The sequence below is a fragment of the Dipodomys ordii genome, unplaced genomic scaffold (genome assembly GCF_000151885.1).
Source record: "Dipodomys ordii isolate 6190 unplaced genomic scaffold, Dord_2.0 Scaffold3, whole genome shotgun sequence".
Lineage (NCBI taxonomy): Eukaryota > Metazoa > Chordata > Mammalia > Rodentia > Heteromyidae > Dipodomys > Dipodomys ordii.
Window position 1 is genome coordinate 3,297,219 of NW_012267219.1, and position 27,085 is coordinate 3,324,303.

General features: G+C 39.1%; 1 pseudogene across 1 annotated transcript in view; it reads right to left on the bottom strand.

The window, feature by feature from the left end:
• Positions 1–2,828: 2,828 nt before the first annotated feature.
• Positions 2,829–27,085, bottom strand: part of LOC105987249 — a 71,391-nt pseudogene continuing 47,134 nt past the window's right edge. Inside the window, exons 2-4 of the transcript XR_001175149.1 lie at positions 13,738–13,743; positions 11,093–11,096; positions 2,829–3,960 (exon numbers count right to left, since the gene is read on the bottom strand). The product of XR_001175149.1 is annotated as a histone deacetylase 1-like (transcript). The remainder of the gene's footprint in view (positions 3,961–11,092; positions 11,097–13,737; positions 13,744–27,085) is intronic.

The window sequence follows — 27,085 nt, forward strand, 5'->3', positions numbered from 1 at the left end:
TATATGAATTCTATGCTTCCATCAGAAAGAATGATACCACCCCATTTGTTAAGAAATGGAAAGACTTGGAAAAAATAATAGTAGGCGAACTAAGCCAGACCCAAAGAAATAGAGGTCCCATGGTTTCCCTCATTTGCAATAATTAGTATACATCTAACATAATTTTATCAGATGAGCAGAAAAGCTAAGTGAAATGAACTCTAAGATATGGACACAAGAGGTCTTTCCTTGTTGATGTTTTTAAAGTACTATGTGATTATTTTTGTTTCCTTTGTATTTTTTTCCCCCTATGGTATATCCCCTCTTGTTACTGAACTTGATTTTGGTACCCTGCATCTTGTATATACATTTATCTAATATTGGGAGGGGTAGGGGAATAACAAAATGCTGAAACAAGGACACAGGATGACCCATTGCAACAATGTTAATCACAAGACATGATGTTGGAAATGAACTTTACAACTTGGGGGCAGAGGAGTGAGGGAAGTCTGAGAGGGAAGGGATAGTGGGAGAACAACAAAGGAGGGGGTAACAATGCTTGACAAGAAATGCACTCATTACCTTACTCACGTAACTATAACCCCTCTCTGCAACATCTTTACAATAAAATAAATTTTAAAAAGAGTGCTTCTTGTAAATTTCTTTATTATTATTTTTTTAAACAAATCTTGTTATGTAGCCCAAGCTGGCCTTGAACCATGAATCCTTCTGCTTCCCAGTCTCTTGAGTGCTAGGAGTAAAGGCCTGTGCTACCATGCTCAGATGCAAATTATAGCCTTTATTTTTGCCAGTCCTGGGGCGTGAACTCAGGGCCTAGGCGCTGTCCCTATTTAAGGCTTGTACTCTACCACTTCAGCCTTTTTCTAAGTAGTTTTGTTGGAGTTAAGAGTCTCATGGATTTTTCTACCTGGGCTGGCTTCGAACTGTGATCCTCAGATCTCAGCCTCCTGAGTAGCTAGGATTGCAGGTATAAGCCACCTGTAATGTATGTGAAATTGTTACACATTTTGAAAGAATGCCTATTCTGGAAGCACTTGTTTAGAGGCCACTGCCTATTGGAGCAGGAGAATTTAAACCCATCTTAGCTAAACATCAACCCACTAACTTCCCAAATGAAACCATTACCATCCATTTGCCTGTCTTCCACTCTTCCTTTGCTTTACCTTGCCCATCTCAGTTCAAGGCACCTGTGTTCACTCTGTTGCTTAAGTCAGAAGTCTCAATCCCACATCCCAGATTATCTTTTCTCATTGCAGTTACTATCTAATTCTATTACCTGTGTCTCTTCTCTTAAGTCCTAGAATGAGATATTTTTGCTGTGTATTTTTTTTTCTTTTTGGTTGGTTGTGGGGCCTGAACTCTGGGCCTGGGTGCTGTCCCTCAGCTCTTCAGCTCAAGGCTAGTGCTCTACCACTTGAGCCACAGCGCCACTTCGGGCCTTTTCTGCTTATGTGGTACTGAGGAATTGAACCCAGGGCCTTATGCATGCAAGGCAAGCACTCTACCACTGAGCCACCTTCCCAGTCCCTCTATGTATTTTTTTTTTTTTTTTGCAGTGAGTCAGATCATTCTGTAACTAATCCTGACAATTTTTTTCTGCAGTCTAGGCTGTTCAGATTTGTAACAAAGACAGAGGTATTAGGGAAAGTGAGGGTTGGGCTATAAGAAGATGGGTTAAATGAAACATTGACTCAAGTCCTGGAACTTTGCCTGGTGATTTATATACATTATATATTGGAATTATGACAACCAGTTGTGAGATCAAAGTAATATCTGTTTTCCCAATGAGGAAGAGACTGAGGCTCAGGGGTTAAGACATGGGCTCAAGGTTACACAAGCAGTAAACGGTGAAGTTGGACTGGGGATCCAGGTTAGTTTTCTTCATTCTATCTTCGCTATACTCCCGGGCAAGGAATTCAAGGCTTAGATTAAAGTATTTTGATTTCATTTCTGTTTTAAAATGCTTTCCACTATCCTATTCTTTTAACTAGTTAATATATCTGGCAGTAATTAATAGAGAATATGTTTCTAATTTGTAGTAGTAGTTCCATTAATAAAATAACTATTTCAGCATAGGGCATTTTGAAGTGACTGCCTGTTTTAATTTGTTAAAATAGTTTCTATTTCTTTGCTAAGGAGTCTTGTATCTCCAAAAAGGACCCTAATAACTCCCCCAGAGAATGTAATTCCTTACACTTAGTGGCCTGCGAGTGAATTTTCTATGGAACTTTTAAATACAGACATTAATGGTATGAGGGCACAGATAACGCTGAGAAGCCTGGATATTTTCTTTCTTTCTTTCTTTTTTTTTATAGAAATGTACCATTTTATTAAAAAGAGTCACAAAAATGAAAATAGTATCTCAAAAAGGAAGCTAGACTATCAACCACCTACAGAATTGGGCCTCCCCAATTCTGGGTAGTAGGAGTTTCTTGACTCACCTGAGGCCAATGGCAAGGTATGAAAACAGAACCAGTCTAAAAATGGCTGATAGCATTTAGAAGACCCAGCCACTATTTCTTAATAAGGGCATTGTTCCAGGACTACTAAGCAGGCACTTGGTATTTCAGGATTTTTGTCATGGCTGCATCCTTCACCCAGACCTGCACCTTTTATGCTTCAGAACTAGGACTCGGGGAGGGATGGGGGCAAGGCAGCTACCGGAAGTTCCCCCAGCACTGCTGCCCTGGGCTTAGGGCCCTGGTTCCTATCTAGTCCCTGGGGATATTTATATTTAATATATTTTTATATAAATATTCAGAGAAATAGAAAATATAAAATCTGAGGAGTTAGGGAGAAAGGTAGGGAGCTTGTTAAGAAACCAGAGCTGGAGCGGTCTGCTCAGGCTAACTTGACCTCTTCTTTGACCCCTTTGGCTTCTGGCTTCTCCTCCTTGGTTTTCTCCTCTTCTGTAACTTCTTTCTTCTCTTCTGGGTCTTTCTCTTTTTCATCCTCTGTTTTGACTCTCTTGGCTTTTTTGGAATTGGAAGAGTTCTTGCAGCCACCCTCTCCCTCCTTGGAGAATTCTTCCTCACAGGCAATTCGTTTGTCAGAGGAGCAGATTGAGATGCGCTTGTCTGGGTCTTCATCCTCATCACCACTCTCCTCTGGGATGGCGTCCGCAGGAATTGCTTGCATTTGGACCCCAGGTGCATGGGGTAGCATTCTCAGGTTCTCAAAGATCTTTTCCAGGTTACTCATTAGAGTACTGGTTAGTCATATTAGAAGGATTGATGTGAAGCTTGACGTCTGGTCCAAAGTATTCGAAATAGTCATTGTATGGCAGCTCATTTGGGATCTCTGTGTCCAGGGTCACTGCTGTTTCATATGTCCAGCACCGGGCAACATTTTGAATGGTGTAACCACCTCCTCCTAGCATCAGCATGGGCAGGTTGAAGCTCTTGACAAATTCCACACACTTGGCATGCCCTTTGATGGTCAGATTGAAGCAACCTAACTGATCTCCAGACAGGGAGTCTGAGCCACACTGTAAGACCATTGCACTAGGCTGGAACATCTCCATTACTTTGGACATGACCGGCTTGAAGATGGCCTCATAGGACTCATCATCGATGCCATCTCGGAGTGGGTAGTTAACAGCATAATACTTGCTTTTCCAGCCCCAATATCCTGTAAGTCACCAGTTCTTGGGAAGTACTCTCCATATTTATGAAAGGACACAGTCATGATGCAGTCTGTGGTGTAGAAGGCCTCTTCCATGCCATCACCATGGTGAATATCAATGTCAATATACAGCACCCTCTGGTGATACTTTAGCAATTCCAGAATGGCCAAGATGATATCGTTGACATAACAGAAGCCAGATGCCTCAGACTTCTTTGCATGGTGCAGGCTCCCAGCCCAATTCACAGTGATGTCCGTCTGTTGCTTATTAAGTTTCCTGACACTTGCCACAGAGCCACCAGTAGATAACTGACAGAACTCGAACAGGCCATCAAATGGATATTTTCTCTTAAAGGTCACAGAAACTCTCAGCATTACAACTATTGATAACAACTACAAAGCTGAAAAAGCATTGGTGGTGGAATATATAATCATAGACTATATAAATACATAATTATGGACTACAATACATAATTATAGACTACAAGCAGACTACAATGGGTTAGCTACTGAACTGCTGAAGGATTGATTTGATACATATGTCCGCCAATCTATCTATCTATATATCCATCTAGCTATCATTAGTTTAGGAACCCATATTAAGTGTGTTAAAGAGGCACACTGAAGACTTAAATGTTTAGAGAAGATGGAATTAGGGGTGAAGTCTACCTGTCCTGTGAGTCAGTGACAAGAACTCTGATTTGGGGAGTCTAGAAGTCTGTACCATGCCTGCCATTTAGTCAACATAGAGACTGCTGAGTCCCATAAGAGCACTCATTCACAATCTCTTTTGGGTAAACAGAAGGGGTTAAGACTAACTCTCCTCAGTGCCTCAGCTCTCACATTTTAATACACACCAAGATGCAGATTTGTTACGACAGTTCTCTTCACCTCATGAAGAGAAGGATACTAATTCACTTCTTTCCATATTCATGAAGATTAATGTCATAACAGTGCTCCGTCTTCCCATTCCTTCTCCTTATGAATTGCAGCCCCAGAACTAGTGCTGTGCCGTCTTCATGGAAAAACAAACGGCTTTCATGCATAATGAGGCTCGTATCTTGCTAATCTGTCTTGTATAAACGAAATCCCGAAGGTATCACAACCATGCTGAACTATGCATTTGTTCAGATTTTCTGACATGCAACTCTAGTCATTAGAAAAAAAGGCTTATGCTTTTGATAATTCTGGAATAAGACGTTGATTTGTTATTATTACTTCTCTGGAAATAATCCCATCTATTTGGAAAAAAATCACAGTTGAGCTGAATCACCTTCAATAATACAAATAAGTATCATGAATGAGGGAAGAATTCAGCTGCCCTTAAAACATGCCTTATTTGCTAGTAAATTTATGTTGATGTGCCAATTAAGACACGAGGCCAAAACGCATTCTATAACCTTCAGAAAAGAGCTAAGGCATTGCCAGAGCAAAGAGAGCAAGCTGCATAACCTAAGCACAGCTTCTCTTCCTCCCTCCACCTATTCCCTCCACCTCTCCCTGCATCTCTTCTCTTCCTGTTGTCTCCAATTGATCAGTGCAGCTCTCCACAGGGGTGGAAATGAAAGCTCTCAGGTTCCAGGCAACTCTGTGGAGGCTGCCTTACAGGACACTTCTGAAGAAATTTTGTTTGTGAGCTACAAAATCAGATCCATAACAAAGCAGATCGCTGAGGAGGGGAAAGCAAAAGCCAGAGATTTATAAGCACAAACAAAAGTACTGAAAGATTCTTTATGGAAGTCAAAGACTTGGTAGAATGGAATGAAGCAAGTAGTGGAAGAGTAGGTAGACCGGGGGTGGGGGTGGGGTGGGATTTAAGTACAGTTTGGCCTCATTTGACTTTTAAAATGGGCTGATCTTAAAAAAAAAAGCATTTTTATTAGAATACATTGACAAAGCAAGGAGGTTTTATTGTTTGGTTGATCTTTTGAAAGGTTGGGCAACTAAACATCCACATTGTCTTTAGGAAGATGAGTCACTATGGATTCCAATACAGTATGGTCTGAGGGGAGATGCTGGTTAGGTCTCTCACTCTCAGGCCCTCTGCTCTATTTTAGAGGGATCAGTTCCTATTCAGTGGAAACCCTTTCCCATATTGCATCAAGCTATCCTCTACAGATACAAATAATATCAGTTGATTAAAGACCTCTTTGTGTCACTTTGCCTTAAATTCCTACACTTGCCTGAATGTTTTCCTTGTGAGTATGAGCTCTGTGGAGAAGAAAGCAAAGATCTTCAGAAAAAGATCAAGAAGTCTTCTCTGAATGATTCTCTTTCATCTCCAGAGAGAGAGGGACAGTCAGAGCTGACATTTGTTAAGGACCTTCTGGTCCTTCATCATCCTTTAGTTTCACAAAGTCATTGAATCTTTACAATCCCCTCAGGAGAAAAGTGTTATTATTGTTTCCATGTTTTGGTTGGGGAAGCTGGGGTAATGTCCATCTGTGCTGGATTAGAATCCTTTCCTTCACCCTACAGCTTTAGCTGCTAGATTTAACTTTTGGCTTTGTTGACTGACATGTTTTTGGAAACTCTTTTCTGTGGTCAAGCATTAGACCGAATGTTTTGGCTCAATGATGCCTTTTACTTTTGGACCATTTTTAGACTATATTCTTGGCTTTATAAACAGCCTTCTCCAGAGTTGTAAGTAAAATGAACCTATTATTTTCTTTTTCCTCCCTTTACTCAGATTCTTGCCTGGCCCCAACTGTTTAAGGGATAAAGTTCCATTAGGAACCAATGATTCTTTTTTTTTTTTTTTAGTGATTTTTAATTGTAAAAATAGTGTACAGAGGGGTTACAGTCACGTGAGTAGGGTAATGAGTCCATTTCCTATTGAGCATTGTTACCTACTCCTTTGTTTTTCCTCTACCATCCCTTTCCTCCCACCTCCCCAACTCCTCCCTCCCTCCTCCAAGTTGCAAAGTTGGTTTTCAATATAGTGTCTTGTACATCTCATTGTTACAATGGGTCAACCTGTATCCTTATTTCAGCATTTTGTTAATTTTTCCTTTCCCTCCCCAAATTAGAAAAATGTATATACAAGATACAGGGCACCAGAATCAAATGCAGTGAAAATGGGTTATACTGTGGGGGGAAGAACATAACAAAAAACAAACAAACAAACAAAATCACATATTACATTTTAAATACGTTAAAAAACAATAGCAAGAAAGAAAAAAACAGCTGTGTTCCAATCTTGGGGTTCATTTCACTTAGCATCATTTTATATGGTCATCTATGCACATAGCTTTTGTCCTCTTCTGCTTGTCCTAGACTTATACTAGTTATTGCAAATAAGGGAAACCATGGGACCTATGTTTCTTTGGGCCTGGCTTACTTCACTTACTATTATTCTTTCCAAGTCTTTCCATTTCCTAACAAATGGGGCAATGTCATTCTTTCTGATGGAGGCATAGATTCCACTGTGAATATATACCACATTTTCTTGATCCATTCATCTACTGAGGGGCATCTGGGTTGGTTCCATATCTTAGCTATAAGAACCAATGATTCTTATTTTGTATGTCAAGTATACTGGCAAGAATGTGATTTCAGCCTTGAGCCAAATGACTTAAGATTGAGAACAGGAGATCTACTACTACGAACCGTCTGCCTGAATGAAAGTACCATGAGAGCAGTTACCATTGCAATTTTATTCTGTGTCCCTACCATCAGCACGGTTGCTTGGCAAATCCTGAGTACTCAATAAACACTTATGACTGGACACGTGGATGAATGACTGAATAGGAGAAAGCAGTGGTATTGGGCAGACTATGGCACAGGGTGTGAGAATAAGACCCTTGGGAAGTTTTGGCTTGTCCTTTATATACTACTGATGCTTGAGTCTGCTGGACAATATCTCAAAGAGCCAAGACAATTCCCATTAGATGAGGAAGTTGAAGCCCTGAATAGCCCTTCCACTCCCATTGCATCTGGTTCAGCAACTAAGAAAGAACTAGTCTGTGGATAGATTCAGCAAAAGAGCAAAAAAAGATAAAGTCAGGGAGACTGGTTCGAATTCCCTAACTTGCCATAACAGAGGTCTGGGGTAGTTGTTTTTGTATATCTTCCCTTTAGCTCATTTCTGGGCAGGGCTGATCATTGCTCATTCAGACTTCAGTACAAGCTTACATTCTACAGGAGTATAGCGCGTCAACTTTAGGCACACTGGTTCTATTGATTTCACAACCAATGCTAGGCACTGCTGAATGGGATACTTGAGCATTTTCCTTAACCAGCCTCTGCTACTTGTTATTCCAAGTCTCTCTGTTACCAGTTCCTGCAGTTTGTGGTCACTCACATTCTTACTTCATGTTTGTATCTTTGGCACCTAGTGCAGGGCATGGCCTAGAAATGATATGCAAGAAGTGCTTTGGGAATGAGTAGACACAGGATGTCACACATGAGTTCAGTTTCACAGGGAAAGCACTCAAGGAGGCGAACACCAATGTTTTTGCATGCAAAATATCTATTAAGCATACACTTTAAATGCATTCCCTAGTTGATATTTCCACATTTACTTCCCATAGCTTTTCGTTTCTTTCATTTTATGACTGTGGACATACTATTTTGTGCTTAAATAAGGCAGATATTTAAGATTTTGACAAGCAATTGGAAATATTTAACTATAAGTTTATTTTTATTATTTTTATGATCTTTAAGTAGTTGTGCAAAGGAGGTGTCATTTAACAAAGTTGTTTGTGAAGACAATGCATCTTTTCTTAAAAACATTTTTTATTGTTATTATAAAGGTGATATACAGAGGGGTTGCATTATATAAGTCAGGTAATGAGTACATTTCTTTTTGAACACTGTGTCCCCTTCCCTCACTTTCTCCCAGTTTTTCTCTCCTGTCTCAATCCACAAGTTCATTTTCAACATAGTGATAAGTGAGTACCACTGTTGCCTTTGTTGACTCTCTGTCCCCCCATTTCTGTGTTTTCCTTCCCCTCTCAAAGACAGATACATGAACAAACAAGACAAAAAAAAAACAAAAACAACATAGAAAAAAAACCCCAAACCTCGTGTTTCTATTTCCTAGATTTATTTTTTGACAGCTACTATTTTATCATCTTGCTATTTTTTTGATACAAGTTTATAAATGAATAGTGATGATTTTTGAGTCCTTATTTACCTCAATAAGTTAAAAAAATCACCTTGGTATAAAACATTGAGCAAACAAGCAAACTAGGTCAACTTGATGCACTCAAAAATAAAAATATTAAAAAAATTTATTCAGCCTTACTTTCTTCACTTAGAATGTTGAAAATTTTAACATTACTTACATTTTTCCCTTAATTCTTCTTGGATCATGAATTTGGATGATCAAATTGAATGCTTGCATGCGAGCTTACTCTTGAATATGAGAAATAATGAGAGGCAGGAATACTAGAGGTGATTGAAATGCCCCTCAAATGTACATACTTAATTGAAATATTTCTTTCAGCGTCTGTCATTAAGCTTTTCATGAGTATCAGCAAAGCAGAATGGACTGACGTGAGCGTTGCCTGACTAATTCCTGCTCATCTTCCCATAAAAGTCTGCCCTACAGAGAAATAACCAAAAGCCAGGCAGCAGGAGCCACCAGGGAAGCAGATTCCAGTTAACTCACAGATTTCCCAGTCAGTTCCTAGAATACTTGGGAGTCAGCTGTAAAAATTCACGTTTCCATTTCAGGCACAAATCATGCTGGGCATCAAACTCTGTATTTGTTTTACCTCTGTTAAAAACCATCCCCAACCTTGAGACTTCTATTACTTTAAAAAGCATCAAATAAACACTAAATCCTTATCCTTTTTGGTCCCAAGTACCTTGCCCTCTCTCCAGAAGACCAAAAATATTAAGAGAAGTTCAGCAAATAACCAGAGCATGTATTTTTATTTCACTGTGACACCTGCAGTGAGTATATTTATCTTTTTTTTCTGGATTTTTTTTTTTTTGCATCTGAAAAAGGAAAGAACTAGTTCTGATTCATTACTTACAAATGCATGGGAGAGTTACTGCTCTATCAGGAAAAAAATTATATAAAATAAGGAGCAGTGGCAGTTGTACTTCCCTCTCTTCTTGCATGGAAGATTTTTGGATTTTGTGGCTGGACTAGGCCTGTTGTGCAGATTGAAGGAGGAAGAGGAAAATGGCAGCATCCGCAATACAGACAGGCTGGATTATTCTACTAGAAAGGATGTGAGTCAATTAGGGATGGACAAGGGATTCAAAGTGCAGCGTGCAAAGCAAGGAGGACGAAGAGGAAAATAATGAGGATTAGGAAAAAATGTGGTAATAGAGGAGGAAGAAAGGAGGAGGAGGAGGGAGAGGGGCAGGGGAAGAGGGAGAGGGGAAGGGGGAGGAGAAGGGAAGTCAGGATAAGTATGCTGAACAGATGGTGAATGGTGAGAAACTGGATGCTCAGATTGGACCCCAGGAGGTCCAGTTCTGCGCAGCTTACAATACTAGGCACAGGGGACTATTCTTATACCAAGTGTAAGGTATATTAAATAGGTAGATTTCATTAGGTAACCGATGAAGAGAACACCACGTAGTATTCAGGGAAAGAAGTTTATTTACTGAACTCCATACATGGTGGAGAAGCATGGCAGAAAGGGGTGACCCACCCTCGTGCCAGGACTTATCTAGGCTAGGGACAGGAAGAGTTGTGGCCACACTGGATCCGGATATGACCTCAGGGCCTGGGACCCTCTTATGGTCAGATGGGAGGCATTACCAGGGGCGGCCCAGGATGTGACCTAGCAGGAGGGGGAGGTGACTGCTTCCAGGTGTGTCCGTTTCCCAGGTAACACAGATACTGGTGGAAACTTAGCCAAGAGGTAGGGAGGAGCCGAGAGTGGGTGGCTCTCGTCTGTAATCCTAGCTACTCAGGAGGCTGAGATCTGAGGATTGTAGTTCCAAGCGAGCCCAAGCAGGAAAGTCCGTGAGACTCTTATCTCCAATTAACCAGAAAGCTAGAAGTGGCGCTGTGCCTCAAGTGATAGAGTGCCAGTCTTGAGTGAAGAGCTGAGGGACAGCACCCAGGCCTAGAGTTCAAGCCCCATGACCACTACCACCACCACCAAGAAACCCCAAAAGGTAAGGAAGTATCTGCACAGGGCCTGCATGGCCCGGGGCAGACCTTACATCAAGTAAATATATGTAAAACCTTTGTTCCTGCTTTTAACTCATAGTTTATGTAGTGCATTTTTTGTACCATCTTTCTTTTTTCTTGAGTATAACAGCAATGATAGACATGTTTGTATACATCTGGTCTTGTTGAGGGTGAAATTTGTATTTTGTAGACTGGAATTCAAGTGGTTCCTGTTAGAAGCTCATCAATAAAATTCCTCCCTTAATATATTATATTATGTATTCATAAAATTTTTTAATAAATTGACAAAGCTTCATTTGGAAAATCAACTATATGATCCATACTTACATAGTTATTATAAAATATTAACACAATTTGGATACATACTACTGTGAATATCTTTCCTTTTTCCTTTTGTTTGTTGAAAACATCCTTTAGTTCTTTCCCACTGGTTTCTAAAATAATTAAAAAGTATGTTTTTAGCTGGGCACTGGTGGCTTACACCTAGAATCCTAGTTACTTAGGAGGTGGAGATCTGAAGATCAGATCTCCAAAGCCAGCTCAGGCAGGGAGGTCCTTGAGATTCTTATCTATAATTAATCGCCAAAAAAACCTGAAAGTGGAGCTGTGGCTTAAATGGTAGTGTCAGCCCTTGAGCAAAATAGCTCAGAGATGGTGGTTATACCCTGACTTCAAGTACCAGGCCTGTTTTAGATTTAAATTCTTTTTTAATTAAAAAAAAATTTTATTGTGAAAATACCGTACAAAGGGGTTACAATTACATAGGCAAGATTACGAGTAAATTTCTTATCAAGCATTGTTGCCTCCTCCTTTGTTTCCCCTTCCCATCCCTTCCCATCTCCTTCTCCTCCTCCCCCCTCCCCAGGGAGGGCAGCCCCTCCCTCAGCGCCCAAGCCCAAGTTGTAAAGTTTGTTCTTCGACATAACGTCATGGGGTCTGGGAAGTTGGCTCAGTGGTAGAGTGCTTTCCTTGCATGCATGAGGCCCTGGGTTCAGTACCTCAGCACAACATAAGCAGAAAAAAAAGCTGGAAGTGGAGCTGTGGCTCAAATGGCAGGGTGCTAGCCTTGAGCTGAGGAGCTGGGGAACACTGCCTGGGCCCAGATTTCAGCCCCCATGACCAACAAAAGCGAAACAAAAACCAAAAAAAAAACCCGTCTTCTTATTTTTTTTTCCTGCCTGACACGTTATTACTTTTTGTATGTTTCTATGCAGTAGTGCCTAGCACAAGGCTCTAGTTCTTGCTTTTAGAAAATTATAGGTATGACGTTTTCACTGGTCAGCTTGGTGAGGGTGATCTCTAGTTAATAATTACCTACTCAGACATTAATTTAGGCCTATCATGACGTTATTACAGAATAAAGTCTTTAATCCATTTACTTTAATTTTTTGTAAAATCTTTTCTGGTTCTTTTGGACTTTTCTACCACCTGAGTAACTAGGCTTACAAGTGTGAGCTACTGGTGTCTGGCTCATCAATTGATTTTAAATGAATAAAAAGATGATCATTTGGGGGCTTGGCTTAATCAGAGTATTTCTTCAAGGAAGCCTTCCGGAGTATCAGAGCTTCCAACAGCTTCTGAGTCTACCATTACTTGTTTCTCCATTCTGTATCTTGGGACCCTATCTTGTTTTCATTTGCTTCTACCTAGTGGCTTTGGACCATTCACTTCACATATACCAGAGGGGTTTTGGTGTGATCATTCATATCCAGCTTTAAGTGAGCAAAAGCTTCAGCCTGAGCCCACAAGTAACAGCTTTCTCATTTCTTGTGTCTTTGAGGGTCATTCTTAGAGATTTCAGAGTTGTTAAATCATATTCAGTTGTGTAAGCCAATTTCTTCTCTCTCTCTCTCTCTCTCACACACACACACACACACCCACACACACATACACACACCCCTTCTATTGCCTGCTGTTTCTACTTCCTTGGTTGAACTTTCACTGACAGAGTGAGTTTCTGATTACTTCTCTTGAATTCCCAAGGACTCTCATTAAGTCTAGTTCTCAGCAAATCTTGACTGAAAGATTCCTGAAATCTTCAAGGTCTGAAAAGGACTCTACCTAAAGTATAATTTTAACACATATATAAGCTTTGAATAAACTAGTGCACCTTGAGAATTTAATCTTTCCTTTTTATTTCAAACATTTTCTCTTTCATGTTTAATTGTTGTTTTCCCTTTTATTTTGATGAGAGAATAGCTAAGAAAGTTTTGAATGTATTTGTCCTAGTTTCCCTCTCATGTGTCAGAATTTAGTGAAAAAAGAAAATTACCATGAACAGAGAAAGGGCTTCTCTGGAATGAACAAACAATGTCGTCCCAGGTGGAGAAAAACCTGCAGTGCTTGAGGGCTGGTCTTATTTGAGGCTGTGGAACCTCTTTATAGGGGGCAGTTGACACTCTCCCCATCTCCTCCCTTGACTTAAGAGGTGACAAGGACTAAGAACAATGAATTCAGGTGGAATGGAAAGTCAGAAATGTAATTTTATATTGGAAGAATAGAGCTATAAGTTGGAACAATAACCTTTCATTGTCTGCTTTCTTTTTTACTGAGCTTTAACTCCCACATGGTATAACCCCTGCTTTCACTATATTTGATGTCAGTATAATTTGTGGAGGGGAAGGGAAAAACAAATCGTTTAAATAGTGATACATGTGGACCCATTGCAACAATGAGATGTACAAGTCGTTATGTCGAACAACGAACTTTACAACTTTGGCAGGGTGGGGGGGGGTCGCGGGGAGGGGCGGAAGGTGGTGGTAGGGGTGGGGGGTTGGGGGGGAGAGATGGGAAGGGATGGGAAGGGGAAACAAAGGAGGAGGCAACAATGCTTGATAAAAAATATACTCATTATCTTGGGGCTGGGAAGGTAGCTCAGTGGTAGAGCGCTTGCCTTGCATGCCTGAGGCCCTGGGTTCAATTCCTCAGCACCACATAAGCAAAAAGAAAAAAGCCGGAAGTGGCCCTGTGGCTCAAGTGGTAGAGCACTAGCCTTGAGCTGAAGGGCTGAGGGACAGTGCTCAGGCCCAGAGTTCAGGCCCCACAACCGGACCAAAAACAAAAATATACTCATTATCTTGCCCATGTAATTGTAACCCTTCTATATAGTATTTTCACAATAAAAAAAAGAATTTTATTGTAAAGATGATATACAGAGGGGTTACAGTTACATAAGTCAGGTAATGAGTACATTTCTTTTTTGTATATAATTTTTATTATAAAAATACTGTACAGAGGGGTTACAATTACATGAGTAAGATATTAAGTACATTTTCTATCAAGCATTGTTACCTCCTTTGTTTTTTCCCCTACCATCCCTTCCCTCCCCACTCCCCCAACTCCTCCCTTCCACTTCCCCCTCCCAAAGTTGTAAAGTTCATTTTCAACATACTGTCTTGTACATCTCATTGTTACAAGGGGTCAACCTGTATCCTTATTTCAGCCTTTTGTTATTTCCCTTCCCCTCCCCAAATTAGAAAAGTGAGTACATTTCTTTTTAAACAGTATTACCCTTGTCTGCTTTCTTCCTCCCTTTCCCCCTTCCCTTTCTTTCATTTCATTCTCTCTTTTCTTCCAAAGAGATAACATAAGAACTTGCAAGTTACTGGTGGCTCATGCCTTGTAATCTTAGCTTCTTAGGAGGCTGAGATCTGAGGATTGAAGTTCAAAGCCAGCTCAAAGAGGAAACTCTGTGCGACTCTTACTTCTAATTAGTCTCCAGAAAGGGGCAGAACATTAACCTTGAGCAAAAACAAAAAGCAAACAAAGGAAAAAACTCAGACAGCATTCTTTTTTTGGGGGGGGGGTCCAGTCGTAGGGCCTGAACTCTGGGACTGGGTGCTTTCCCTCAGCTCTTCAGCTCAAGGCTAGCGCTCTACCACTTAAGCCACAGCACCACTTCTGGCTTTTTTTCTTTTTGCTTATGTGGTGCCGAGGAATCGAACCCAGGGCCTCAGGCATGCAAGGCTTGCTCTACCACTGAACCACCTTCACAGCCCCAATCAGAGACAGCATTCTGACCCAGAGTTCAAGTCCAGGACTAGTACACAGGCAGACACAAAGATAATGTAAGATCATGATAATATAAGAGATAAGATAAATCTGGAGCCACTTCTTATTGTCAGGGACTTGGATGGACTGTAGTCAGGGCCCAGCATGGATTGCCAGGGAGAGTCAAGAAGTAGTCTGATCCTTCTCTGGCCTGGAGCTGTAATATGGGCATTTGTTTCTACTCATTTTTGTTTTGGGAAATGGTTGCTCATAATGCTTCTAACCTGGAACCCTGGGGAAGGACAACAGTTGGGTTCAGACAGGAAAAAAAAAGTTGGCTGTTACCAACTCTTTACTAAAAGAAAAGAGAGAGCCTAAACCCCACAGTTGGCTTGATCCAGTTCACCAGTGTAGGACTGGAGGCTTTCAGATTCAGGTTCTAGCCTAGAGCACATTTTGCTGGATTGTCTCTCCCTGGTCTCTGGGAAAACATGGAGATGACCTGTCCATGGTGCTGAAGGGAGTGAGTGAGCAACTCAGAATCCTATCTGTCTCTTGCTCACATGACTAAAGGAAAGATGTTGAGTTCTGTTTTCTAAAAGTAGAACAATTGGGAAGATTCTTCAAAGATGTCTTCTTTTATTTTGTCCTAATCCTATGGCATTTGCTTTGTAGAAGTACATGAAACAGAGCAATAAGAGGTCTGGAAGATTATCTAGACTTCTTTTGTGGATCTGTTTAGTTTGACTTGTAGTAAAGAATGATTCTCAGAAACATTATGCTGAAGAGATTTCAAGGAGATTAAGGGGATTATTTTAAATAACCTTCCTTCGATATAGCAGAGATTGACAATACTTTTGATTACCGTTAGGAAAACAAAAGGATGTGCTGTTAGGTAGATTGTATGAAATACGTTGAGCGATATGGTTGAAATATTAATCTTTGTTTTACCTCTGGGAACACCAAATGATGGAACAACTGTATCATGTCCCCCCAAATTATGGTTTATCATAAAAGGGTTACATGCACCACTGCCTTATAAGAGAAATTTTATTTGAACTATAAGGAATTTCTAAGCCTCATGAATGATTGGTAGGAGGTGTAGTCTTTTGTAACATAAAATGCTGCTGACTAGAATTACTGTTACCATTAAAAGGAATGTAAAGGAAATAATTTTGTTTCAGCAGTCATACCCCGAGGGCAAATGGGTCATAGAGAGTGATTAAATTGAAAGTGTGAACCCAATAATAATCACTATATATGTATCCCTTGTGTATGACCCCACTTTGTTTTCCTCAGGAGTTTAGCATTCTCAGACATTTACCATTGTATTAAGATATACTGATAGCCATAATAAGGTGATTGACTGCACCATTAGATTTTTCACTATAAAAGTATTCTCAGCATGAAAGACTGCATATTGATATTTCCTTCTAAATTGAAATATTATACAGAGGGCAAAAGGATTAGACAGATATAGCAAGTAATTTGATGGCAAGAAAAATACCGTAGATCAGCAATGATGAGCTTTTTTCATAAAAATACAAGTACAAGGATGAGAAAAACAATGCTCTGCAAATTTATGAAGCATCTATTTGAATCAGAAGAGCTTTTTAAATAGAAAATTATGGAAACATTATGAATGTTTACTTAAAGTAGTTATTATGACCTGATAATCCTGAACAATTGGTGAAAATGAGAATTTATGTGTTAGCACATAAAAAGGAGATTCTACTCCAGGAAATTATATCTCTCTTCAGAGTAATATGACTCTCTCAAGGCTGTTTATTTTTTAATGCATTTTTGACATTTCCTTAGCTTAGGCCGCTATGGCTCTCTGAATTTTTAATGCCTGATACATACCACTATTTACCCCTGCATATTGTGCCTCCCTTGAAGTGAGTTGAGAAGAAATCTGCCCCAACAGATATGGCCGGTAGATTTCTGAGATTTCATGAGGGTTAGTGACACACGATGGCATTATGTGTATTTTGTGGTCTTTCATAGGTGTGGAATGAGGAATAAGAACAAGGAACTAGGCATGAATGGAGATAAGAAATGCAGAGGAGCTTATCTAGAGAGTTAGTTGAGATACAGGGAAAGACAAAAGGCACAAGCTACATTAGAATTAAGCCAAAGGAGGGAAAGGAGAATGAGAACAGATATGAGAGAGGTAGTAGAACGAAAGGCAGGAACTTCCACTATCCCAATAAGGAAGCCATGAGAACACAGGTGTTTGTTCTATGTGTACATTTGCAGCCCTGATCACTTAGTGACTTTGCTGTTTTATTCAAGGTCATATGGTATTAAACTGAGGATATTTATGCTCTAATTTAAAGATGTCTGATAAACATATTTGTGTTGGTATTGGAGCTTGAACTTAGAGCCTTGCACTCTCATTTGTTTTTTTGATTAAGGCAAACTTCCTCTCCTTTGGGGGAGGTCAGTGTTTTTCTTAGAATATTCAATAGGTAAAATGAAGCCCACCCACATTACAGAAAGTTAGCTACTTAGTCTACTAATTTTAATATTATTTGCATCTGTAAATGGTCTTCAAAATAACATCCAGATGTGTTTGAACAAAATTAGTGTATGGTAGCCCAGGCAATTTATTTTATTTAAAGTGAGTGTAAGAAGTGCCATAAGGCTGTGTCACAAGTTCCTGCAGTGGATTGACTGGAAACTAAGGTGAAGGAAAGGATCAGATAGCACAGATTATTCACCATTAATACCCCTTTCTTGACTTCAGTGTGATTAATGTTATATGCTGAGTTACCTAGGCAATTATATCATCTTGTTTATTTGTTTCCAGATCTCTGTTCTAAGCTCTCATCCTTGGTATTTTCCTCTGGGACCACCATCTCTGCTTTCCTGGGTCTGACTTCAGGTGCTTTCCATATCTTGTGTTCTCTCTCTCTCTCCTTGTACTGGGGTTTGAACTCAGGGCCTGGGTGCTATCTCTTAGCTTTCTTGCTCAAGGTTAGTGCTTCACCACTTAAGCCACAACTCAACTTCCTACCTTTTGATGGTTAATTGGAGATAAGAGTCTAACAAACATTCCTGTCTAGGCTCAATTTGAACTGTAATCCCTGAGGATTACAGTTCCAGAGTAGCTGGATTGTTGTGTGTCCTAAAAAGAGGTGGACCCATTGCAACAATGAGATGTGCAAGAAGTCATGTAGAAAAAAGAACTTTACAACTTTGGTGTGGGGGGGGGGGAGAAGATGGGAAGGGGTGGAAAGGGGAAACAAAGGAGGAGGCAACAATGCTTGATAAGCAATGTACTCATTACCTTGCTCATGTAACTGTACAGTATTTTCACACACACACCTTCCTCAGGTTTGTTTTCCTTCTCTTTTGTTCTGTATCTAACCTTTCACAATCTTAAATTTCCTTTTACTAATCCAGCCTAAAAGTTGGGTTTCATCCCCCTTACTTCCAGTATCCTGAAAAATCAAAAAATCATGCTCCTGTTGGCTTTTCAAGATTTCTTCACTCATTCCCTCTTTGCCATTCCCCCGAATACTGTCCTAGTTCAGAATTTGATTATCAACACATTGTGTTTTTTTCACCCTTCTTTTTATTTCCCCTTACCATCCCTTTCTTCCCTGCCTCCCCTCTCCTACCCTCCACTCCCCTGCAAAGTTGTAAAGTTTGTTTTCAACATACTGTCTTGTACATCTTATTGTTACAATGGGTTGTCCTAGATCCTTATTTTAGCATTTTGTTATTTCCCTTCCCCGCCCCAAATTAGAAAAATGTATATAGAAGCTGCAGAGCACCAAATCAAATACAGTGACAACAGGGGTTGCACCATGGGGGAAGAACATACAAAGAAACAAAAAAAATCACATAGTACATTATAAGTACATTAAGAAAAACAGCAACAAAGATAAAACCTCTTGTCTCCTTATTTTGGGGTTCATTTTGCTTAGCATCAGGTAATATGGTCATATGTACATAGCTTTTGACCTCTTCTGCTTGTCCTAGACATATACTAGTTATTGCAGATAAGGGAAACCAAGGGACCCATGTTTCTTTGAGTCTAGCTTACTTCACTTCATATAATTTTTTCCAAGTCTTTTCATTTCCTAACAAATGAAGTGGTGTACCATGTCGTGTTTTTGAATTACTTCCTAAACCATTGATGGCCATGCCATTCTCCATCAGAAGTGTCCATCTGAGATGTGGGAGGGTAACATCTCTGTAAGCTCCCAAAGAGCCCAGTCTCTCAGGATCCAACATGGCTCTCATTTGAGGATGCTTTCTTTATAAAGTGTACTTCCAAAAAAAAACTTCCAAAAATTTTAATATATTCTCAAGATAGAGGTGCTTTTGACTTGATTTAGTCATGACCTAATTGGCTTGGTGAGAGCTATTAATATGCTAGGAGAAATTCCTTCAGGTCTTTTTCTTCCCATAATGAATCTTTTAAGGGTACCATTTAAAATCAAGGTCAGCCCACAAAGGCATCATTTGCCTTATGGTGTACCAGGTAGAGGCTTTAATCCAATCTTATTTTGAGTGAAACATTTTTTTATATCATGTGAAAAATAGCTCTAATAAATTTCATTAAAAACTCACAATACATATACTACAAAGAGGCCTGATGACATTTTTCTCCCATGGCAGAACTCAGTAGATGGCTCTAGATGTCTGTTATGGTGGTCATTAGGCACTGGGCACAACAAAAAGGGTTTTCAGATCATCAAAGACCTACTTTCCTTGATTGCTACCTTGGTCTTTTTTTTTTCTTTAATGCCATTTTCTCCCTTCTTGAGTTATCTTGTTCAGTTACACTGCTTAATATTTTTTCCCTTAAGTGAGTTATGACACTGAATTATAGCAACCAGGATTTTTTGAGTTAAATTTTGTTATATTCTAACTCTAAGGATATTACAAAACATATTTTTATCAGATCAACCAAACACCTAATCTTCAAGCAGACAGGCATTGCATGGAGAATAGACATGTTTTTTTTCCCTAATGGAAAGTGATTTGACTTTGATAAGATGATTAAAAAATAATCAAGACTAGAAACTTAGTAGTAGGAAAGAAACCACTTTTTTAATATATATATTTTATTGTAAAGATACTGTACAGAGGGTTACAGTTACATGAGTAAGGTAATGAGTACATTTCCTATCAAGCATTGTTACCCCCTCTTTTGTTTTTCCCCTACCATCCCTTCCCTTCCCACTCCCTAACTCCTCCCTCTCCTCTCCTTCCCCATCATGCCTGAGGTTGTAAAGTTTGTTTTCAACATAGTGTCTTGTACATCTCATTGTTACAGTGGGTCAACCAGTATCTCTATTTAAGCATTTTGTTTTTTTTTCCTTCCCCTCCCCAAATTAGAAAAATGTATATTTTTCTTTGCAGGGCACTGACATCAAATACAGTGAAAACAGGGGTTATACTATAGGGGAGGAACATACCAAAGAAACAAAAAAAATCACATAGTACATTATAAATACATTAAAAGCAATTGTAAAAACCACTTGTGTCCTTATCTTGGGGTTCACTTCCCTTAACATCATCTTATATAGTCATATATGCATAGCTTTTGACCTTATCTGCTTGTCCTAGACATATACTAGTTATTGTAAATAAGGGAAACCATGGGACCTATGTTTCTTTGGGCCTGGCTTACTTCACTTAATATAATTTTTTCCAAGTCTTTCCATTTCCTAACAAATGGGGCAATGTCATTCTGATGGAGGCATAGAATTCCATTATATATATATACACACACACACATATCTATCTATCTATCTATCTATCTATCTATCTATACCACATTTTCTTGATCCATTCATCTACTGAGGGGCATTGGGTTTGGTTCCATATCTTAGCTATGGTAAATAATGCTGCAATAAGCATAGTTGTGCTGGTGGCTTTAGTATGGTCTTGTTTGTGATCATTTGGGTAAATGCCCAAAAGTGGGATTGTGGGTCATAGGGGAGCTCTATGTGGAGGAGGAACCTCCATTCTGCTTTCCAAAGTTGTTGAACAAGTTTACATTCCCACATCCCCTCCAGCATCTGTTGTTATTAGAGTCCTTGATTATAGCCATTCTAACTGGGGTGAGGTGGAATCTCAATGTTGTTTTGATTTGCAATTTCTTTTATGGCTAGAGAAGTTGAGCATTTCTTCATGTATCTATTGGCCATTCCTATTTCCTTTTCAGAGAAGTTTCTCTTTACGTCTTTAGCCCATTTGTTAATGGGGCAGTTGTTTCTTTGAGGATTTGTTGTTGAGAGATTTAATTTTTTGAGTTCTAAGTATATTTTAGATATGAGACCCTTGTCCATTGTATGGCTAGTGAGGATCGTCTCCTAATCTGTAGGCTTTCTATTGATCTTGCTAGCTATATCCTTTGCCATGTAGAAGCTCTGCAGCTTCAAGCAATCCCATTTGTCCAACCTTTCTTTGATTTGTTGTTTCTGGGTCTTTATTAAGAAAATTTTGACCTGTGCCAAGGAGCCCTAGAGCTTCTCCTACTCCTTCCTGTAATGTTTTCAGGGTGTCTGCTTTGACTTCAAGGACTTTGATCCATTTGGAGTTGATTCTGGTGCAGGGTGTTATATAAGGATCTAGCTTTAGTTTTCTACAAGTGATTAACCAATTTTTCCAGTACAATTTACTGAAGAGGCTGTCTTTCTTCCATTCTATTTTTTTTAGTTCCCTTATTAAAGATTAGGTGGCTATAGATCTGTGGGTTCATTTCTGGGTCTTCAGTTCTATTCCATTGGTCCTCAGGTCTATTCTTGTGCCAGTACCAAGCTCTTTTGATTGCTATGGCTTTGTAGTAGAGTTTGAAATTTGGTATTGATATTCCTCCAGCACGGTTCTTTCTGCTAAGGATCGTTTTTGCTATTCAGGGTCTTTTATTGTTCCATATGAATTTTTGGGTTGCTTCTTGTATTTCCTTGAAGAATGAGGTTGGGATATTGATAGGTAATGCACTGAATGTGTAGATAGCCTTTGGCAGTACTGGTACTTTCATGATGTTAATCCTCCCTATCCAAGAGCATGGGAGGTTTTTCTACTTCCTAAATTCTGCTTTAATTTCCTTTTTCAGGTTTTTAAAGTTTTCATTGTAGAAGTCCTTCACTTCTTTAGTTAAGTTAACGCCTAGGTGTTTTTTTTTTTTGAGAAATCATTTTTTAAAAAAGAAGAATGGTTGAAAGGTCCTAAGCAATGAGGTGAATTTTCTGCTGTAAGATGTGTTTTTGGGCATGTGTGACCCAGAAAAAATTAGAATGTCTGTGTGGTTTTCAGGAAGTACTTGGGAATCTCTGGGTGAAATGGTCTGGTACCAAGATGCCATGTGTGTATCTTGTTAGGCATGTAAAAGTGCACTTGAAGCAGGGCTCATGGAGCCATGAGCATTGGCACTTGCCGCCCTGGGACATTTCCAGGAAGCACAGTTTCTGTAGCAGAGTTAGAGATGAATCCCTCATGTCACTCCTCAAAATCTGGGTTTACAAAAGAGATGAATGAAAGGTGATACTTTCGCCCTCATACATTTCCAGGAAGCACAGTTTCTGTAGCAGAGTTGGAGATGAATCCTTCATGTCACTCCTCAAAATCTAGGTTTACAAAAGGGTGAGTGAAAGGTGATACTTTTTGTTGTATAATAAGATTAATATACCATCATTTAGTATACTAACTTCCTGTGCATATTTCAAATGTACTAGATTTATAGAATTGCTTCAGCTTGAAACTTTCAGAAATGCTGCGCAGAAGAAGGAGAATATCTAGTTGCATACATTTGAGATCACACTTATATAATTCTGCTTCTGTGTGATAATGTTTGGATTGAAGGGCATCTACACATGATTCTGCATTTCTTACCTGGTTAGCAGCCAACTTTCTGAACCTGGAGTATGATGTCTGATATCTTGATAGGGCTTGGATTCTGTCAGTTTTTTATCCCTTTGTCTTTCTGTTTCTCCCTCCTCCTCCCCCCACCCTGCTCTCATAACAATGAAATATTATTTATTCCCAATTTAAGCCTTTCTCTAAATCTTTTAGTGGAAAGGAGAAACATCAAATAGTCTCTTCCCATTGTCTGCTTTCTAGTAAAAACCTAGTAGAAGAAAATAAAGAAATCTAAGAATCCATAATAGTTGTATAAATCTTTATGAGGAATACACACATACACACACACACACACACACACACACACACACACACACTAACACAATATCATGAACAAAACCAGACTGTTTTATATGTTGAATTTAATTAATTAATCATTTTTGTATGCGGGTACTGGAGCTTGCATTCAAGACCTGTGTGCTGTTCCTTAGGTTTTTTTTTTCTCAAGGCTAACACTGTACCACATGAGCCACACCTTTACTTCCAGAGTTTTGGTGGTTAACTGGTGACAAAAGTCCCATGGATTTTTCTTCTGGGGCTACCTTTGAACAGCAGTCTTCAGATCTTAACCTCCTGAATAGCCAGGGTGAGACACTGATGGCTTAGCCTGAACTTTAAAATTTTGGCAACTGTGGTTTTTCATCTCCCAGAATCTATCTTGTTTCTGATTGTTCCTATTGCGTGACAATCTGTTGAGAATTCATCTCACTGAGGATACTAATTAGAATAATGATTAATAAAGCTCGTCCACTCCCTGAATCATGGTTCTCTTGACCCCTCTCTTTAGATGTCTGCAGAGCTTTGATATTTACGCGCAGGAGGGCTGGGATGAGGGGTGCAGGCTCAGGAGTGCATTTCCTCCATGATCATGTAGATTTCTATACATCACTTTTTCTGTTTCTGCTTTTCATTGAGCAGTTTTCAGGTTTCTATATAAATCTTGTTGTCTGATGGCTTTCTAATTAGGCCTCATATGCTTTTATCTTTTAATCCTTTTGTCCTGCTTTTTTTCCACGTTGATTTTGTTCTTTTATTTTAGCTTTAGATTTACTGCTTATTCTGGTATCCAGGGAATGCACAGTTACTTCGTGCCTTTCACTAACTGTGCCTTTCACTGCATCCATTTTCTTCTCAAAGCCTGGGAAGAAAATAAACACAAAACAAAACACCAAAAAAAGACATCATTAAAACGAGCACATAAGTAAATGACTGTGTCAAGATTTGACCAAGGTCTTTTGTGACCCTGAATGATATTGTATGTGTATTTCAGTCAGCAAAAATGACACAATAAATGTATAATATTCAAAATAATGAGCATAGACTTTCTGTGACCCCACTACTGATCCTTTAAAAACATGGCCAAACATGAAAAGAAATAAAAGTATACTACTTTAGAGGAAAGGAAAGCTATTAAAAACTTGGAGTATTTCTTGCATTTACCAAATTTGTTTTTCATTGTATGCATTTTAGGCAGAAATAGCTCCTCACTCAAGAACTTTACCCTTTTCTGTTTCTGTGGTATATGCCATGAAGACAACATAAAAGGAGCGCTTGCATTTCTATGGGAAAGAAAATAAGCTCTTGTGTAGTTTGCTCTGTTGGCATAAATGAGCAGATTAAGCATAAGTAGGAAATTCAGCATATCTCTGTTTCCCCGACACAAAAAATAGTGCATTTGACCGCGTTTTTATATTTTGGTATATTTTTGTCAACAATCTTTTATTATAAATATAAAAAGCTCCCATCTCTGTTCCTTATAGAAGTTTTAAAATCATTTCACAGCTGAGTGGGACCTTAAACAGAGCTATCTTAGTGTAATGAAGCAGAAAATGATCGCGTCTTAACAAGACTGCTATATGGTGACAAACAGCTCATAAAAATCCCATCTGCCACAAATGCCTCTATTTTAGTTGCCTTAGAATTTAAATAGTATATTTCCTATTTCTATTCAGAAACAACAGAGAGAATATAAAGTGTTCACCACCATCAAATAGTCCCTCTGACAAGAAACACACTTGGCTCTTAATCTACTGATGTAGCTCATTTATCAGACTACAGTGTCGGTGAGGCCCAGTAGAACAATTGGAGATCTGAGACCACCATTCTGTCCTTTACACCGAGAGCCACACAGTAATGCAGTGCCAATTCTCATGTTTTAACCTCTAAGAATGGCTTATATCTCAATCAGCTTCACATTTTGTTTGGTTAAAACAGAAGACAACAGAGAGATGAAGGAACTGGACCATTGGCAGACAATAAGTATATGACAAACTGCTTTGCATGTTTGTGCATTCACTTCTACTTTTGGCTTTATTGAATTATATACATGTATATCTGTTTTACTTGGGTAGATTTTTCTAAGTATTTTCCCTATGCCATATTAATTTCATGTATTTATCTCAGCCAAACAGCCCCCCAATTTTGAAACAGTTAAGCTCAAATGACTGGATAAAATTACAAAATGAAAATTCCACTAGTTTTGTCTAAAACCAAACTATTTACCTGGAACAGGAAATAAATGTACCAGAAGTTTCAACAACTTCAAAATGCCACGTATCAACAGGTAAAGTGGTATGACTTCTTACACACACACACACACACACACACCACAGGCCCTTTGTGAAAGAAATAACACAGAATATAAAATATAACATGTTCTGGCTTACTTTGCTTTTGGTAGAAGCTAGGAAATTATCTTGAAACTAGTCAATAAAAACAAAATTTTGACCTACTGGGAGTAACAATGCTCAACAAGAAATGTATTCATTACATTACTCATGTAACTATATCCCCTCTGTACAGCATCTTTACAATAAAATAAAATTAAAGAAGAAAAATCTCCCCAAGCCCCATAAACTTTCAATATTCTTCACTTTCAAATAGAATTGTATGGAATATTTCTAGACTCTCCTTTTTCTCCTTCCCTTCCATTATTTTCCCTTCTTCCCTCCCTCCCTCCCTCCCTCCTTCCCTCCCTTCCTCCCTCCCTCCCTTCCTTCCTTCCTTCCTTCCTTCCTTCCTTCCTTCCTTCCTTCCTTCCTTCCTTCCTTCCTTCCTTCCTTCCTTCTTTCCTTCCTTCCTTCCTTCCTTCCTTCCTTCCTTCCTTCCTTCCTTCCTTCCTTCCTTCCTTCCTTCTTTCATCCCATGCATTGCTAGGCAAGCTAATCCTCATCCTCAGCCTATTTAGAATATTCCTTTGAAAAAATTTCATAGACATATTCATACATTTCTCTTAGGTTTATGAATGAGTATAATATTTATTCATTCAATAAATATTTGCTGAGCAACTATTATGTGCCAGCATTGGAAATCAAATGGTGAGCAAGCTAAAGTGATATCTGCTCTGCTGATATTAGCCATCTAGTGTGAGGAGAAAGATGACAAACAGCATATGAAGAAACTAACCGGGGTGATGTAATACACACGAGTGCATGTTGGTACAGAGGCAATGAGGAAGGCACCTGAAGTTGCTATTTAATACAAAGGAGGTTCTTCTGAGGTGACAGAGAAATGAGACTCTGAAATAATGAAGTCTGATCCGAGGAAGATGCCAAGGGTGTACATTCAGGCAGAGGAGATCATACAGTGTTATATGGTAAAACATAATCATTATTTATCAAGTGATGGACATAATGTCACTCCTAGGAGGGTTCTCAGACATCATTTAGCTCATGTCTTCTCACTTTGCATGTGAAAAAAAACCCTAAGGATGAATTTTTATAACCAATACAGGGGTGGGAAGGGAACCAAATCCTCCTGGTCTGACTCCAGTTTTCCTTCCATTACATGTTATCAGCCATCATCGCTGTCCTTTCTTTCTTTTTTATAAATTTTATTTTTTACTTTTATATATTTTTTAATTGTAAAAATACCATACAGAGGGGTTACAAATACATGAGAAAGCTAAAGAGGACATTTCTTATCAAGCATTGTTGCCTCCTCCTTTGTTTTTCCCTACCATCCTTTCCCTCCCACTTCCACAACTATACTCACCCCCCAACCTAAATTGTAAAGTTCCATGTTCAACAGTGTCTAGTACATCTCATTGTTACAATGGGTCAACTTGTATCCCTATGTTTTTTCCCTTCCCCTCCCCAAATTATACCAACATCAAATACAGTGAAAACAGGGGTTATACCGTGGGAAGGACATCCAAAGTAACAAAGAAATCATCTGATAAATATCTTAGAAATAATCACAAGAAAGAAAAACTATTTGAGTCCTTATCTTGGGGTTTTGCCTAACATCAACTTACCTGACCTTTTCTGCTTGACTCAGACATATACTAGTTATTGCAAATAAGGGAACCATGGGACCTATGTTTCTTTGGGCCTGGCTTACTTCACTTAATATATTTTTTTCTGAGTCTTTCCATTTCCTAACAAATGGGGCAATGTCATTCTTTCTGATGGAGGCATAGAATTCCATTGTGTATATACACCACATTTTCTTGATCCATTCATCAAATGAGGGATACCTGGGTTG